The sequence below is a fragment of the Zonotrichia albicollis genome, chromosome 2, assembly GCF_047830755.1.
Source record: "Zonotrichia albicollis isolate bZonAlb1 chromosome 2, bZonAlb1.hap1, whole genome shotgun sequence".
Taxonomy (NCBI): Eukaryota; Metazoa; Chordata; class Aves; order Passeriformes; family Passerellidae; genus Zonotrichia; species Zonotrichia albicollis.
Genome location: NC_133820.1, coordinates 106,879,548 through 106,897,406, shown reverse-complemented (window position 1 = coordinate 106,897,406; position 17,859 = coordinate 106,879,548). Strand labels below are relative to the sequence as shown.

General features: G+C 37.4%; 1 long non-coding RNA gene across 1 annotated transcript in view; it reads left to right on the top strand.

Moving 5' to 3' along the window:
• The first annotated feature begins 13,937 nt into the window (after positions 1-13,937).
• The window catches only part of LOC113459355 (uncharacterized), a 91,791-nt gene continuing 87,869 nt past the window's right edge, over positions 13,938-17,859 (top strand). The window contains exon 1 of the long non-coding RNA XR_012579147.1: positions 13,938-14,100. This is a non-coding gene — a long non-coding RNA (uncharacterized LOC113459355). The remainder of the gene's footprint in view (positions 14,101-17,859) is intronic.

Here is a 17,859-nt window from a genome sequence, read left to right as displayed (position 1 = left end):
CAATGTATTGCTTCTTTTTGTGTCTTTGTAGTAACAGTAAGGAAATTAGTCCAGTCAAGTGATTCTGAAATTGTAAGACTGTCAAAAAATATAATCTTTTTTGTATTTTCTTGAAATGGGCTTTAAGAAAATGTATGCTTGTTTGTGTACCTACCAAAATAGGAAGCATATAGCTTAAAATGACAGTGTTACTATGTGAAAAATTGCCACCAGTTATAAAATATGGAAAGTTTTATAAACAATGAGTAAAACAAAAAATGGAAATTCCTGTGCAGTGAAAGAAAAAACACACTCTCATCACTGGTCTCTACTGCATAAGATGTGTCCATCTTTAAAAAACATATGAAAATTAGTTATCAGTATTCTCTGAATCAGGGTTGAGGAAGTCTAGTCAGTCTCACAGGATAGACAAGGTACAGAACTTCATACAAAAAGAAAAATCTTGTAAATCAAAATTACCTTTCCTTGACATAGGTTTTCTTTATATAGTTGCTTCTGTTCCTCAATCGTTTGGGTTTTTTAAATCTTACCTAAATTAAACTTTTTTTTTTTAAATACAGATGTTTCTAAATAAATAGATTTAGATGATTCTAAATTAATAGATTTCTGTGTTCTTATGGCAGGTGATTTAATTACCTTGCTCTTAGCATTTTTTTGGGGACCACATGCTACCTGGAGAAAGTCTGATACATCCCAGCAGTGTTAGAATATTTTTTTGTTAACGTGCAGGAGTTTATCATTAGACCTCTATTCTCACACACAGCATAATGCATCTACAACCCAGAAATTAGAGAAGTTCTCTGATAGAACAATCAAAGGTTACATTTTACTTTATGAATAGCATTTGATTAGTACTTGCACTGAGATATTGTACTTTGGCAATAAATAGAAAGTGAAATCTAAGGACGGTTTTTTTGTTACACTTATGTCTCACAAATAACTAATTTCCTTTCTTCCTATTCACCACTTTTTAGAGACACTGAAAGCTGGTTGTTTGAATGAGATACACTGTGATTAAAAAGACAGTTCTTCATGTTATGTTTCGGCTACAGGCCTGTGTGCTAATCCATAAGATTAACAGAGAATCTGGACATATTTCTAGAATTAGTCCTGGCAATGGTTATACTCCTGTATGCTTTGAAGATTTAAGATGCATATTTCCCAAAGTTTAATATAGAATTTCCAGGTAGTTATAACTATAGAGGCTTAAGGAGACACAAATCCCATTTTGATAACCACAGGGAAAAAGGAACTCATTAAAATATTCACATTTTACAGAAAGGCTTCCCAGGGGAAAAAAGAAGGTGCTTGAGAGAAGAAAGATGAAAATCTATTACCTCTTTTAAAGAAGAAAACAGAAATTATACAACTTCTAGACACATGTATGGACTAATATTCTAACTTCAAGATAAGCAATGATCACATTAACTAGGAAGTACTTGCATGACAAGATATTGTGTGTAATTCCAGTTCCTCACCTCAATCTCTGGGAAGGTGATGGATCACCTCATTCTGGAGACCATCTTAATCCACATGGATGACAAGAAGATGATCAGGAGTAGTCAACATGGATTCACTAAAGTTAATCGTGGCTGATCTACATGAATAGCTTCTATGATAAAGCAACTTCCTGGATGGATGAAGGAAGAGCAGTGGATATTGTCTACCGTCAGCAAGGCTTGTGACAGTGTCTGTCACAACATCCTCACAGGCGATCTCAGAACGTTTGGACTGGATGAGTGGGTAATGAGAGCCATGGGGTGAGAACCAGCTAAAGAGCTGATCCCAGAGAGTCATAATCAGTTACATGTTGGACAATTTCACAGAGAATGGTCTCTTGTGTGAGAGATCCCTTGGTGGAGCAGTGGAAGGACTCCTTACCCTGAGCAGTGGGAGAAGGCTCAGGTGAGGAACTGACCATACCTCTCATTCCCAGTCTCTGTGTGCCACTGGGGAAGGAGGCAGTGCTTTTAAGGTCCTATTTTACTTCTCATTATTATCCTCTTCTGATCTTGTTAGTAATAAATTCATCTCATGCCTCTAGTTTGAGCTTGTTTTGCCGGTGATATTATTTGATGAGTGATTCCTCCCAGTCTTTATCTCAACTTGTGAACCCTTCATTATATTTTCTCTCCCACGTCAAACTGTGGAGGGAGTGAGAGAGCTGCTCTGGTGTGTGCCAGTCTTTTTGGTTTCTCCCTCATGCTCTATACTGAGTACCAAAAACAACTGCAGGGTTGACCTTGGCTGGATGCCAGGTGCTCACCTTTAAGATGCTCTATCACTTCCCATTCCAGTAGGACAGGGGAGAAAAAAATAAAATGGAAAAAATTATCAGTTTGAGACAAGAGAGTCTACTAAGCAAGAAAAAATAATAAAAAGGAAAGTTTGTGCACATAAGCAATGGGAAAACAAAACAAAAAATATTCTACTTTCCATCTGTGCCTGCCTCCTTCCCCATCTGTGAGTGATGTTCAGACGCTCCCAGGAAGCAGGGCTTCAGTGGTTGCTCTGGATGGCAAACATTGTAAAATGGCAAATGCCCTCCATTCCTCCTCCCTCCCTCTGCTTTTATACCTGAGCTGCTATGTATTCATATGGTATGGAATACCCTTTTGGTTAATTTGTGCCCCCCTCCAGGATCTTGGAGAGACAATGCTGGTGCTGCCTGTGCTGCTCAGCAGTACCCAAAACACTGGTGTGTCATCAGCAGCTCTACAGCTACTAATTTAAAGTGAAATACACTGTGAGGGCTGCTAAGAAAAAATGAACCCCAGCCCAGCCAGACTGCATGGTTGTTTAATAAATCAGAGTCTTGTGCTGCAATGATAAAATGTCACACTGAATAATATATTTTTACTAGCCTAGTTTATGCCAGGGCATAGATAGTTTTCTGAAACAATTACATCTATGATAAAAACTTTTTCTTACACTGACTTTTCTTATGCTTCAAATATCTTCACCACATGTTTGACAGGATTTCATCTGCAAAACCTGCTAGTAGGACGTTGATGTAATTTAGAATGTGGCAGGTAGCTGTTAAAGAAGAGAGAGGACTTGCAGTTTATGAAGAGTACTGATCTGGAAAATGATGATTGGAACCAAAAGGAACCTTTATCAAGGACTTGTTTGTTCTTTGAAAATAGCTTTTCCTGCATTTTAAGAAGCTCAAGCAGTATTGGTTGAAAGCTATAATGCATAAGTAAAGTGATTGCCGCCTACTCTTTTGCATCTGTTTCTTTACTCTGACAATTCTCTGTAGCTTCTTAAACAGTTTCTAAATCATTATGCTTTTTCAAGTCAAGATAGTTTGTAGGCTGCTGTTTACAGACTGGAAACAGCATTAGTTGCAAGGTCTTTTTAAAGGTCATATTCAAGGCCTTTTTTTAAAGATAGTTGTTAGCTTGCTTTGAGTGTTGCACAAAAACCAGAATTATGATACTTAAGACGAGGTTGAAAAGAAAATTAAACTTCCAGCTCATTTTTCATTACAGTTTGAGAAGCCTATCACACAAATGTTATTTCTGATCTAACATCAAGTTTGATCTTACAAAGACATCAAATCTTATTTATTTTTAAGTTTTCTAGGCTTCTGCTGCATCATCTGTCTTTCTATCTAGGTGCTCTCTCTGGAAACCCTACTGCTAAATCATTTTGCAGCAGAAATTTGCTGTAATGTTAAGGAGCCACATAGAGAGGAGCTGGTTTCTGTGCTGTTTGTATTTGTGAGAAGTAATATATCAAAACACTTGTAGGTGTTTTGCCAAAGCAGACCTGCTGGCCTTTTCCTTGTTATTAAGTGAGCAAGAGATTACCAAGTTTTCTGCTGCAAAAAAAAAAAACAAAAAACTGGCTAGCACAATTCGGAAAATTTTTGGAAGAGATTCAACTCTGATTACACTAGTTGCTAGGTTTGTACAAATATTGTTAGATGATCAAAGTCTGTCCTGTAACAAGTTCAGAAGCCTTTGTCTATTCTTTGGGTTCTGGAATGCAGGGTACTGCTCAAACAGATGGTATTTTCTGCTTTCATCAGATTTCCACATAGGCTCACATTCAACTATTTATGCAAAAAGCCCTCTATGTGCATGCACACAATTAGCCAGTGGCAAATTTGGCAAACTTTGGGCTGAGTGACATCATAGAAACTGTTCAGTTCCAATTCTGTTAGTTATCCAAATTAAGTTACTAAAGTTTTCTGATTATTTTAAAATGTGCAAAACTTGGTTATTTTCCATTCTTATCCCTGCGGTGTCTGGGGACTGATTGCAGATTCTACAATAACTTGAGCACATCCTTCTGACGGGGACTCATGAGGAAAGGATTACTCCCTGATTATTCTGCTTTGAAGTCTTTTGCTTCTGTGGTGTATTTCCTGACAATAAAACTGAGATAGAGAATCTCTGATATTTTCTTAGGTATGGAGAAATGGGTGTACACTTGGGAATCCTGCCTTTCCTGATTGTTTCTCAGCAAAGGAGATGTTTCTGAATATGATTCAATAGAGAAATAACTTTCACCAAAGCAGAAGAAATATTTTAATTAAACATTACCAGCTGTGTTATCTACACTGTATTTTTAGGAATTTTTAACTGCGGACAAAGGCTTGATGAGTGAATTAACAAACAGAATATGTATTGTGCTGGATCCCTATTTTTGTGCAGTGCTTAGGCTTTAATGTGCTGTCTTAACATATATTTTTAGACAAGGTTTTGTTGTCTTTCATCTGCTACTGTCTATTCCAGAGTAGCCAGATGTGGGATAATGAACCCAAATACAGTTATATATACTAACTGGACTTCGTTTCTCACTTCATGAGAATTTTTCACTGGCTGGGTATGTCCTATAGATTTGCAACATTGACAGACTTCCACTTTTTTTTGAGGAATAGCTATGGATGCCCTCTGATTGTAGGTAAAAAATGATAATTCAACTTAGCAATCTCCTAGTGAGGCACTTGTATTTCATATTCTGTAGTTGCAGAAAGTAAACAGCACTACATCTCTTCAGTATGCCTGAGGATTTCAGGCTCTCTATTCCCCATATGGCTCAGAAATAGTTTACATGTGCTTGGGTAATGGTGATATTATACAACACTTCAAAACAGATTTATGTTCTCTGACTTTGAACCATGTATAGCTGTATTGCTGTTCTGTCTTTTTCCTCCTGCCCCTTATTTCCTACAGTATTTAGTCTGCACTCTAGGTTCTCTACTGCCTACTCTTTGAAACCACATAATTTTATCGGTCCTTAATCATTGTTTAAAGAAAGCTGAACTTAGGTGAGAAGCTGAAATAGGACTGGAAAATTCCTTTTTGTTTAGAATTAATGAAACTGGAAGAGTTGTCTAGTCAGTTTAGCCCCCTGGAAGGAGCACTCATCACCAAATGTTTGTGTGAAGGTGCTAATAAGCAATAGAATTTTACTTCTAACCTTAAAAAATATGCGGAGATATCCATTAAAATGATTTTTGATGTGCTATTTTTCCCTGATAATCCTAGACATGCATTCATCACTAAAATAATGTGAAATATTAAAAAATCAAAGCATGAACTTGATAAAACGACAGTTTTGAAATTGTTTCTGGTCAGTTCAGTGACACAGAGAAAGCTATAATACCATAAGAATAATATATTCCAAGGTTTATGTAAATTTGATGTTAAATAATTACTAGTGTAAAACATATCTGGAAATACATTAAATTATAGAATTACTTTTTTAAAAGCTAATTATAGCAAAGTTTAATTGAAAGTTTGAAAAAATTAGGAACTCTTTAAAAGATTGATCAACTTCTTTTAAGCCTACGAATTAGTCATATTAGTCACAACTTCCAAGACTGTCAAGCAAAATCTCTTTGCAACTCATGTAACTACCCACAGGAGTATTAATAATCATAACATAGAAGCAGAATTGTTTTTTATGGAAAGGCTCTGTGGCACTGGAGTTATGATGTTCAAAAGCCAGTCACTCAAAATTGTGTATGTTTCTGTGTTTCTTTCTGTGCAAACATCTTAGAGGTGATTTCCATCCAAATTTCCATCCAAGTATGAGATGTGCCATTTGCTTTTAAACACAGTACTAGAGATGCTGGATTTAATTCTGAAAAATCTATCAGCAAAATATAAGGATTTTAAATTTCACAATGTGTGCGTAAATGAACATTTTTACAATCTTTTACAATTTAAAATAAAACATATTAATGTGAGGTGCTTTATGCGCGTTAGTTGGTTGGGGTTTTTCCCCATTTTAATGGTCCTACATGTAGAATGCAAAGCCCATTTCAACTTATTTGAGGACACCAAAACCACAAAAACAACCAATGAACCAACCAACCAACCAACCAATCAAAAAAACACAAACAAAAACAGGAAAAAAATCAAGAGAAACCATGAAAACAAGTATGTAGAATTTTAGTTTGTATCTTGCTCTAGTTTAACAATTATAAATGCCATTTATCACTACCAAAATAATTTTTTTGAAGATGGCTTTCTTTTTAGCTTTCAAGTCTAAAAATTCTTAGGTAGAATTTTTCAAAATGATGTTTTTTTGAATCTTAGAAATTTACGCTTGTTATATAAAATCCTAAACTTTATATCAGGCTAGCCATTTCCAGCCTTACATAATTTCAAATCTATTTGGCTAGGCAGACATACTAGGGTGCATTTTGTGTATTCAGGAATCTGTGATAAATGTCTGTTGAGTGAAATTAGATAGAATTAGAAATCTTAATAAATGAAAAAGAAAAAAAACTCACTAATTTTCTTGTTAATTATATTTATATTTTTAGGATTTTTAAAGGAATGCTAGCAGTTCAACATTAATCACCAAACTTACTATAAGGAGCCACCTAATGCACAAAAAGGTGAGGGGAAACTGCCTTCAGCTCTGTTAGCTTTTTGGTTTAGATTAGATTTGTGGTTTTGCAGCAAATATGATTCTGTCTGACGACTGAGTTTGGTTCAATCATATAAAAACTTAAAGTGTGCAAAACTGATTGTTTTAAGATGAAACTGAACCAGAAAATGTACTCAAAGAATTAATGGGTTTTCAGTCCACAGAGCCACATTTCAACCAGTTGAACTAGAATTCCAGAAACACAGATAATGTGGGCAGCAGGTCACAGAATCACAGAATGACAAGGTTGGAAGAGACCTTCAGGGTCATTGAGTTGAACACATGCCCTAACACCTCAACTAAACCATGGCACTGAGTGCCACATCCAACCATTTTTTAACACATCCAGGGATGGTGACTCCCCCACCTTCCTGGGCAGACCATTCCAGCACTTTATCGCTCTTCCTGTAAAACATTTTCCCTAATATCCAACCTATATTTCCCTTGGCACATCTTGAGACTGTGTCCTCTGGTTCTGTCAGTTGCTGCCTGCAGAAAAAGACCAACTCCCACCTGACTACAGCCACCTTTCAGGGAGCTGTAGAGAATGATAAGGTCACCCCTGAGTCTTCTTTTCTCCAGGATAAACTACCCCAGCTCCCTCAGTCGTTCCTCATTGGGCTTGTGTTCCAAGCCGCTCACCACTGTCATTGTCATCTGCTGTTTTGCTCTATGAAACTTCTTTGATTGTCCCTCAATATTTACTAGTTTAGAGACAGCTCATGATCTATGTCAAGATTTTACTTTCAGACAGGTGTAATTTTTAGGCATACAGGATTTCACAAGAATATGCAAAATAATGAATAGTAGGAATGGATAGTTTAAGAAGTTGCATATCAAGAATTGGGTGATTTGGTGATGAAATATGAGCACTTTTACTTGAAGCTTAGGAGAAGCTTTCAACTTGCTAACATAACATTTAGTGAATTTTATGAGAGTATTTGATGTCCCCCACTGAACATGTTGTATTTATCTGTGCAATCGAGACATTGTAAGAGACTGGTACCAACTCATGGGTTGAGGTGCAGAACAAGCCAAAGCGTGAGTAAGAATGGAAAGTGAGAATTTTTTTATCATGAAAGACAAATGCCAGTCTAGAATATACTGAAAAACAAAGCCCTTGTTTTTGTTGAACTTCTCTTTTTTCTTATCTTTGAGTGAGCATGGGCAGTGTTGAAATCTCAGGAAGCTGAAACCCAGCTAATGTGCGTTTTATTTTCATTCTTTGTCTCAGACAGAAGAATTCATTGAAACTTAATATCTTTAGTTAAAGTAAGACTGTGTGGAAGGAAATGGGGTATAAAGGGTCAAGTGTTGACAAGAGCAATGGATGATGAATGGCAATAAGAAGAAAAAAAAAATTTAAAAGTGTCATTTTTTATGTAGTTAGATTTTTTCTGATATATTAAACCTGTTTGACATAAACAGCTTGTCATATAACTGCCAGAGAGGTGAAAATTCAATGAAAAAAACCATCAGTAACACTATTTAAACCCATAGAAATGGTAAAATAAAATGTGGGAGCTAGGTGGTTTCAGAATTTAGATGTATGTACATATGTAACTGTGTACCATTTTACATAGCTGGCTGTAGTGGGTTCCAAATGGTTGCATTGCACCATATAGCCAACAGCCTCCTCAAATTGTGTTTACAATTACCCGACCACTTGCTTGACATTTAGCAGGGAGCTTGCTTTGCTTGTCTGCGTTTGATAGAGATTTTATGGCTTCAGAGAAAATTGGCATCAAGAGAAATTCATATTACCTTTTATTCATGGACAATCACTTTTCATTGAAGAAGTATTGCTCTTAATGTTACGTGGAAATATGCACAGCTTTTTAAAGTCCAAACTTATTTACTCACTGCAGCTTTAAATGTTAAGCACTCCGTGTTTAAGTCTTGTTTCCTACAGGGAGTTTGAAAGACCTTTTGCAAAAGAGTAATCTGCTGGACCGCCACTTCCACATTTCCAAAACTGAACTCATATTTCAGCTACAGTGGCACTACTGCTGTAAACAAGGCTAGAGAAATCCAGTTATAGGCTGAAAAAGATAAGACATTTTTGTTTTCCTTCAATCATCCTTTTCTGTGAATTGGCAAGCAGATGTGAGAATAACAGCCTACCTCACATAACGCTGAGGGAGTGTTTCTAAGATCTTGTTTCTGTCAAGATTGTGTGTAAAGGAGCAATCCTCTACAGAGAATATAAGAGTATATAGAAATGGATATATATATAGGAGCATGCAGAGTATGCAGAGTATATTGGAAAGAATCAGTAAAATGATTTGCCACTACTCCAAATGAAAAAATATTAGGAATTTTTATTTTTGCATTTTCTACACAGCAAGACAAAAGAAGAATATTACTGAATATATTGTGAGCAGTAAATTTGGATAGTGAGATATGCAGTGCCTTTAAGATCCTTCTGGACCTTATGTGAATAGCTCTTTTACAAATTATTATTTATTTAGCTCTTTTTTATTAAGTACAACCTGTCTCAAGAGAGGTGACTCTGTTTACAATTCTAACTGCAGTTGAAAGACACTGGGGTAAATTTTAAAAAGAAAAAAAGTATTAATTGTAAAACAAATAAATAGATGAAGTACAGAAAGTTTTCACAATTCTATAATATTTTGTAGAAGATAAAATAGGTTTTCTCATAATTTTTGCTAGTAAAGGTTTATGTATATTTGACTGAATAGTAGAAATCAGAAAATACTATTCAATTTTATTTCTTTTAGCCATCAAATGAATGGTGCATGAACCAGCTTTATGTAGTCAGACAAAATTCTGTATTAACAGGTATGTTAATAAATCCAACTTGTAATATATATATACTTGTAAATTTATTACTTTATGTTTAGGAAATATTGAGTTTTCTGCGCTGGTAAGTTAGGCAAATGCATTCCTGTATATTTTGTCTGGTTTTCTCCCTTTTAATAATAACACATAAGCATAAAAAATAGTCAAGAAATACATTAGACTCCCAGAGCTTAGGAATGAATTTTTAAGGCATTTCCTTCATGGAGGTGCTACGATGTGAGAAACCCAACAGTGTGGGGCTCCTTCCCCAGTGAATCACAGTGCAAGTGTGAACTGAAGTCATGGAGGCTGAGATTCAAATCCTGCTTCTGCTTGAGGCACTTTTCACCTTCCCATGGAGTGTTTTAACTTTCAGACCATCCTGCTGTCTGAGCTGTTAGACACAACTGCAAAGATTCAAAACAGGACCCTCTTGTCACTAAGGTAGCACCTAAGTTTATTACACTGACTGGCACAATTTATATACTGTGGAAGTTTAATTATATACAGTATAATTGGTATACTGTGGCAGCCTTTTTCAGAGATGCATGGAAATTCCCAACCTGGCTTTGCACAAGAAATTGTCAAAATAGTCTAAACCTTTTATTTAAGATGCCTTAACTTTCTGGGAGAAGAGTCTGTCATTAATAGCAGCAGAAGGATGTCCCTTTCTGTTCTTCCCCATAGCTAACAAAAGAAATCACAGTACTACGCTTGTATCTATTTGCTATTTTGCACACTGAATTTTTTAATTCTTTCAGGTGCATTTTGCTTGTTAAATGCCACAGTCCAAAATGACTTGCAGTAAAACTTCCATCTAAACAACATGAGCTCAGGGTGTTTCAGGAAGGAAGGATTCAAATCTGATTTCACACACTTCAATTTAGAAATGTTACTCAAAACTCTGTAGGTCTGAAAAGATCACTTTTTCCTGTTCTGTGACCTGAGAAGGAAAGGATTGAACAAACTGACCTTATTAATCAGATATTTCATGCCTCAACCCTCTGACAACCTGGGGCCTTTTTGGATGTATATAGATGATTCAGTACAGGATTGAGCACAGAGAAATATTCTAACACACGTAGAAGTAGTAGTATAGCTCTGTTGATGTTTGCATTTCTGACCAAACTATTTCAATACATTACTCTCAAAAAAAAAAAAATTAAACACAATGTTATTCCTGTTTATCTTGATGTATCAAAGAAGATTTTATCCAAAATATCATAAGCAAATTTAAATTATTGACATTCCTATCTTTGAAGAGATCAGCTTCCAGCTAATATGAATTCAGAAAATAGTCCCATAGTCCAGATTTTTTAAAAAAATACTTGAATACTCACCCTGACCAATAATGTCCTCTGTTGAGGATGGTGTAGGACCCACTGCCTAACATACATAGAGTTATAAACTCGCTCACATATACCTCCGGTACAAATATCCCATATTCCACTGTGTGTTATTCTGTCCCTGCTCTATTTGTAAAATATCTTGAAATTATAGGTTCAGTTTCCATTACAGATGTTTCCAGTAAGCTCATTATCGTGGGTTGGCTGGTTGCAGCGCTGATGCAGAGCGTGTTGGCTCTGGTACAGAACAAGGGGAGTGTTGTTAACTGAAACCATTCTCCTGACTGTGATGTGTTGTTTCCAGGCAGAAACACTGGTTGGGAGGTTATTTTGATTTTTTTTATTGTAATGGTGCCTTTCACAAGGAACTGATTATATGGAAGTAGAGCAATGATGATATGTGACAGTCATGGCTGCTGCAAGGCTGCTTCGTTACATCTTGTTTACAGCATTGAATGTGAATTGTGTTTGTTTGTGACAGTTTTTTTCTGGCAGACATCAAATTCTGGCTATGGCAATAGCAAGTCTACTTTTTTTTTTAAATCCATAACCTGAATGTCCTGAAGTTTCAAAGTTTTCATGTGTGCAGACAGCAGAAATGAAAGGTTTTCTTATAGATAGCTACAGGAAATCTCTGCTGAGTCAGGGTACACTGAGACAGCAGATAAGACACAGATGTTTACAGAATGTGACTTATCCAAAGGAAAACAAATGGACATCTTTTGAACTGGACATCTGGCTCAGATTTAAGAGACCTGGTTCAGTTCTGCCATGGATTTTCTTGAGCAAATTGTTTAATCTCTGTACTTTGGTACGGCATCTGTTAAACAAGGTAGAACAATCCTTTTGCCTGACGCAGCTAATAGCTGTTTAGGACTGAGATTGATCCTTGTTCTGTGTTCCTACAGCAATAAACACAATAATACCCTGCTCCCTGTGGGGCCCATCAGGTTCTGCTGCAACACAAATGAGTGCTAATTTAAAAGCAATGCAGAATATAGTGATAATTAAGTAATATTTTTTCTTTTACAATTTATTTTATACAAATAATTAGTAGAGTATTCTGCACTTTAGAAGAGGGATATCTGTGTCTGTTACTAATTTATTAGGGGCATAAAGAGAAATAGATTAGTTAAAAAGATGGAGATAGAGTATGCAGTCTTTTATGCAGAAGCTGTTGAAGAATTGAAATTTAGAACCTTTTTAATGCTGCAGTAATAATACCTGAAATTTGGAATTGGCTAAAGCCCTAAGCTTGGATTTCTGCCTAATGGCATACAGAGACAGCTATGACACAGAAAGAGAGGCAGGGAAGCTGTGTAGAAAAAGGTTGTGTATTGCACACTGTTATCACTGCTGGATAGATCATGGGCCTGCTGGCAAACTCAATTGAGAAACTGTTAAAAACAAACTAAAACCACAGCACTCAAGAGCAGAGAAACTGTTTGCCCTATAGAGTGAGCTTTGATGCAGTATTTACTGAGAGAGGTAAGAGGCTTGGAAGAACCCAGTGGCATAACTTTCTGGTTTTCTGGCCCTTTTCTTTGAAATATTTCTAAGAATCGTTTATAAAGTGTCACAAAAAATCATTTGGATTCAGTTTCAGAGGACTTTATTGAAATGAGATAGTCAACACAGAAAAGGAAAATTTTCTTTAATGTATATTCACCTAAAATTTGTATGGATTAGATTTCATATAGTCAAATTGTCATTTACCAAGTAATGAAAACATTGAGGGGAAAAAAGTAAAGTCTAAAACCTGTAGGATCACTTCTATATGTAATAGAAATCAATGCTGAACTATCAGATGTGGGAAAGCATTATTGGCTTTATGAGAGCTTATGATGGAATCTGAAGTGAAAAAGGGCCTCTGCATTTGCACTTTTTCTGTGCTCTTAGAACAGATTCAGGCAATGCAGACTAGTGGGATGTGGCAACCACCAGCAAAACTAAAGGAGCAAACAGGTTCAAAATAGTCATGTTAAACCAGGATATTTTTAATACAGATTTGTCTCCACAACACTCAATCTTTCAGCTTGAACACTGAAACCATAAATATTTCTTTCAGAAAATATTGATATAGTACAAATCAAAGGTGGATTCACTTTGCTTTAGTCTACATTGCCTTTTGTAGTATTAGCTTCTAGCTTTTGTTTGGTAAGTGTTCTGGTTTGACATTGGCACAAGGCCAAATACCCACATGAAAATACACCTTCTCTGGTGTCTGCTGTGAGATTTTGACCAGGAATAAACAAAGCAGGCTCTCACTTGAAAAAGAAGAAAAGTTTATTAACTAAACTACAATGACAATTACTAAACTACACACAAAAGGAAGAAAAAGGAAAAAAAAAAAAAAAAGAAAACACAAGGAAAATAAAACCTCACAAAAACACTCTCCTCCTCCTCCTCCCCCCCAAATTCCCAATACAATACAATCCAAAATCAATTCTGGGTCCAGCACCACCCTTTAGAATGCTCAACTTCAGTTCCTCAAGAGGAGAGGGAGTCCTTCCATGTGTCGTGGTGGCCTTTTCCGTCCTTGTTCCGGTGCTCTCACCACCGGACCAGAATCAGGGCTGCTTCCAGGGTTGTCCTTTTAAGGAGGCTGTGTCCAGTTCCAGAGAAGCTCAATCTCTCACCTCTGGGACATCTGTCCCCCCCATATTTTATATACCCCCTGGGGCCGAGGGGTACCCACACTGAATCTTCTTTGGCTCTTGGATATTTCTCCCCCTGGTCTCAGTCTCTGTATTCCAGGGAAACATAGCTCTGTGCATGGATACACAAAAGAGTCCAGCATAAAATGCCACTCCCTCTTCTCCGTCTTTCCAACATATCTCACTCTCTCTCTCTGGTCCAGACTTTCATCACTCACTCATCTCCTTCGTCCTCCTCCACTCTTATCTCCCGTCTAGGAAGGGTTAGTGTTCTGTGAAATTTTCATTGTCCAAAGAAAGGGTTAAAAACTCCTCCAAGCGGCTGGACTCCTGGCTGCACCCCCCCCCACCATCTTCTCAGCCGGGCTGCCTGCTACCAGCACATGTTTACTGCTTTCAAGGTAACGCACACAAACACCGGCTGCACTTTCTCTGTCTGTCTCCAAAAGTGGGGGGGGGGGGGGGGGGGGGGGGGGGAAACAGGCTGCCCATTGCTTCCCGGCATTTCTTTATTTTCTTCCTTCCACCCTTGGGGCCAGGCCTACCTCTCCCAGGCCGGGCCGCATGGCTTTTCCCCTCCCCCAGCCCAGCCAGCAACTGGGCCGGGGGAGAGACCCAACTCCTTCACCGCCGGAAATCCAAAGAGGAACTGCCAGGGGGAGAGCCCTGCTTTTACCCTGTGTTCTCGGAGGTGGATCCCATTTGCCCAGTGGTTAGGCCAGATGGCAATATTCAAAACTGACCACTCATTGGCCCCATCCACACAGCATCCCAGAAATCCTGTTTCCGGGTCAAACCATGACAGTAAGAAAGAAGAATCAAGATTTTTAAATCTTATTAATTTGCTTGTCCCTGTCCTTAATAGGCCTATTTAATTTCCCATGTATTCAGCAAAAGCAATACAGGAAGGATATTTCTTTAATAGAAAAGGAGAAGGTGCATTTTTTCAGATATTTCCATACAAAAAGATTTCTTCAATTATTGAAAAAGGAACAGGAGTGTAGGGCAGAAGGTTTGGGGTCTGTTTGTTTTAAAATTTGAATACATTTTTTACTACTTTTAATTTTAAATATCTCAGCAACATGAGAACTCCATCTGTCAATTTGGAATCACAAAGGAACAGGGAGCAAAGTTAGAAAGGAATATTTAAAGCCAAAACAGTACAAAGCATTACTGAATTTCTTTGTAACAGCTACAAAAGTTAAGATTTAAAGTTTGTTCAGGAAGTTTATGCTGACAAAAATCACTTTCACATATGGTAGTTGAGAGAAGTGGAGGGCACGGATGGTTTCAGTAGAGTAAATCACTTTGGCCAGTACATCTAAAAAGCTGTTTGTCTACACCAAACATTTGGAAATGTAAACAGCTACAAAAATAAACATGTATACTCAGTACATATGTAACATTATGCCTCAGGGGAACTTTTATTCTAAGTCTGTGTTTAGCTAACAAAGGTAACATGAGTATATAGTTGGAGAGATCTAATGATCTAATGAGTTTTGTTTAAATGCTGGTCCTCTGCCCAAACATACCTTGTTACTCTGCTAGCTATACAGTGTGCAATATTTCATTAAAATGTTTTTCAGAGCACAGGGTCATATTATTACTAATGCACAGTAAATCTCTCGCTTTATCTCTTTTGTAATCCTAGTGAGAAATACTGTCACATCTCTAAAACCTTTGTGGTGTAAGTCTCAGTTTCTCTGCATGCTTATGTTTAGAGTGAGAAAGACTGAGCAGGTTTTGAGGTGACAGACATAGCAAGTGCAGGTAGGTAATTCTGGCTGCCCACAGGGCTAAATGCAACCCTAGGAAACACTTCTCAGCTGGGAATTTGGGCTCTTGGTTCAAAATTCAGACAGTAATCAAGAGCATCTACTTCTAACATTGCCTAAGTCTCCAGTTTCTTGAGGCAGAAATTGACTGAGTGCTTAAACACAGATTTAGCTGCCCTGTTGAGAAGATAATGTTCTTCTTCCAACTGAGTTCTCTTGTTAAATGACTTTAGACAGATAGCTGCCCAATTCTGTTTAAATCCCTAAAGAAGTCTGCGAAGCAGGTCATTGTGCTGGTCTGCACAGACAGCTACATCAGGCAGTGGGTGGTAGAAAGCTGCAGAACAAAGTGACTTTTACAAATATTTTGGTGCCAATTTTCCTCAGCAGACCCATCTTGTTCTGAAATAATTTGACTTATACACGGGGAGATGGGCTTGAGTGTTAGGATTGTGGGATATCAGAGATGTGTAAACTCATCCCTTGGCTCGAAGTTATGCTATCACACACCGGAAAAAGATTCCCAGTAAGGAGGGCTAGCCAAAGAGATAAGGATGTAAAACACAGACAGGCATGAGGTCTGGAGCTGAGTTCTTCTCTCTTCCATGAGACAAGCAAGTTATCCTTATTCACTTGCCTTCTTTCCCTCTGACTCTTAAATTCTCAGCTGCAATTTTCGACAGATTCAATTAGAGAGATGAAGAGTCTTCCCAATATTTTTCACATATTACAGCCCTGTACTAAGGGCATTCAGGACATGTCAAGGTCAAATCGTCTGAGTGAGAAAAGCCCATGATTTAATTCTGTCTTAATATTTTTTCAGTATAGAAGTGGATTAAATATAGGAACAGATCTCATTTGGAGGCCATGACAATGCTTAATGGCTGAGCTAGCCATACTTCAAACAAGTCCAGAGGAACCTTTTAAACTCCAGCGTTTAAAAAAAAAAGAAAAAATAGAGTGTTGCAATGACAAGCAAAAGGAAGTGTCCTTAATAAAGTGCTTATTATATCTTCTGAGAAAATGTACCTTACTGATCTGTTGTCAGAGCACAGCAATATGGCATTTATTTCCTCTCTACCAAGTGTCAGGGACAGACCATCAGCTGTGAACACCAAAATCAGTGAAGTGTATGAGTTTAAAATTCATCTAAGACTTTGGTTCTTTATTAGAAATGTTATTAGAGCTCTCTTATTTGCAGTTATCTTTTAGAAGACCTGGCAACTTGGGGTTAACATTCTGTCAAAAAAAATATCATTTTCCCTCTTCCACCATCGTCCTTTGCAGAAGCAGCCTGACTTGCTGTACAAATGTCATTAGTTCCACAGGGAGCCTCAGACCTTTGAATGTCGCAGAACAGTCTATTATTTAGTACTGCTATAAGATAATCTTTTCAACTGCTGTTTTCTAGTGAGAAATCTTAAAGATGAACCTATAAAGAAAAGATGCAAGTTTTCAGTCACTCAGGAATTCTGACTTTTACCTTTATCCATCGGGACTTTGATTTTTAGACACAGATATCAAGCTTAAAAAACACATGCTACCACTGACAAGTTTCATAAAGATTTGTTTCTTTTTTCTTTTCTTCCAAATTTTACAATTCTAAAACCACCTTGTGCCTTCATCTGTCAATATTTTCTGGGATGAGTGTTACGAAGAACAGTTATATATACATTCTTAACACAAAGTTGTAAGCAGTGAAAAATGTAAGCTGAAACAGAAGGATTTCAAAATATAATCATATTTCCTTTTGTCCTAAATAATGCAATCTATGTGTGAGAATTTCAAGGTTAATTTTGTCTGCAACAAATGTTCTTTTTATACGTTGTGTTGTAGCAACTTGTTGAGTTGAAGTTGCCTTTTGCAGACAATAAACTCTGGACATATCTATACATGTGCAGTTTTTTCTCCGACAAGTTCCCCAAAGGGCCTATGAAAGCAAAAAATAGTGAATAATATTCATAAGGCATGGTTCGTAAGACTCTCTCAGGTGTAACTGGTTTGGGTGCTGAAGTGAGAAGCAGTGTGGCACATGGCAGCTCAGACATATTTTCTCTGATGCAGGGCTGAACACAGAATATTGTCTCTCCAAGCACAATCCAGAATAAACCAAAATGTTCCAGTTTACATGAGAGTTTGGAGCAGGTCCATGTGCACCACGTTGCCCCAGCTCTCCAGCTGCCACAGCTCAGTGTTGCTGCTGCCCCCCACTCTGCCAGTGCCCAGTGCTCTCAGTGGAGCCAAGGAGGCAGCAGGGAAAGCCAGAGCAAAAGGAGACAGTGCCCTGTGTCCGTACCACTTCTCATAGCAACATGGATATTTACAGGAGATAGCCATCAAAAAATACCATGCATGTAATCTCTATGGAGAACAGGAAATATGTTT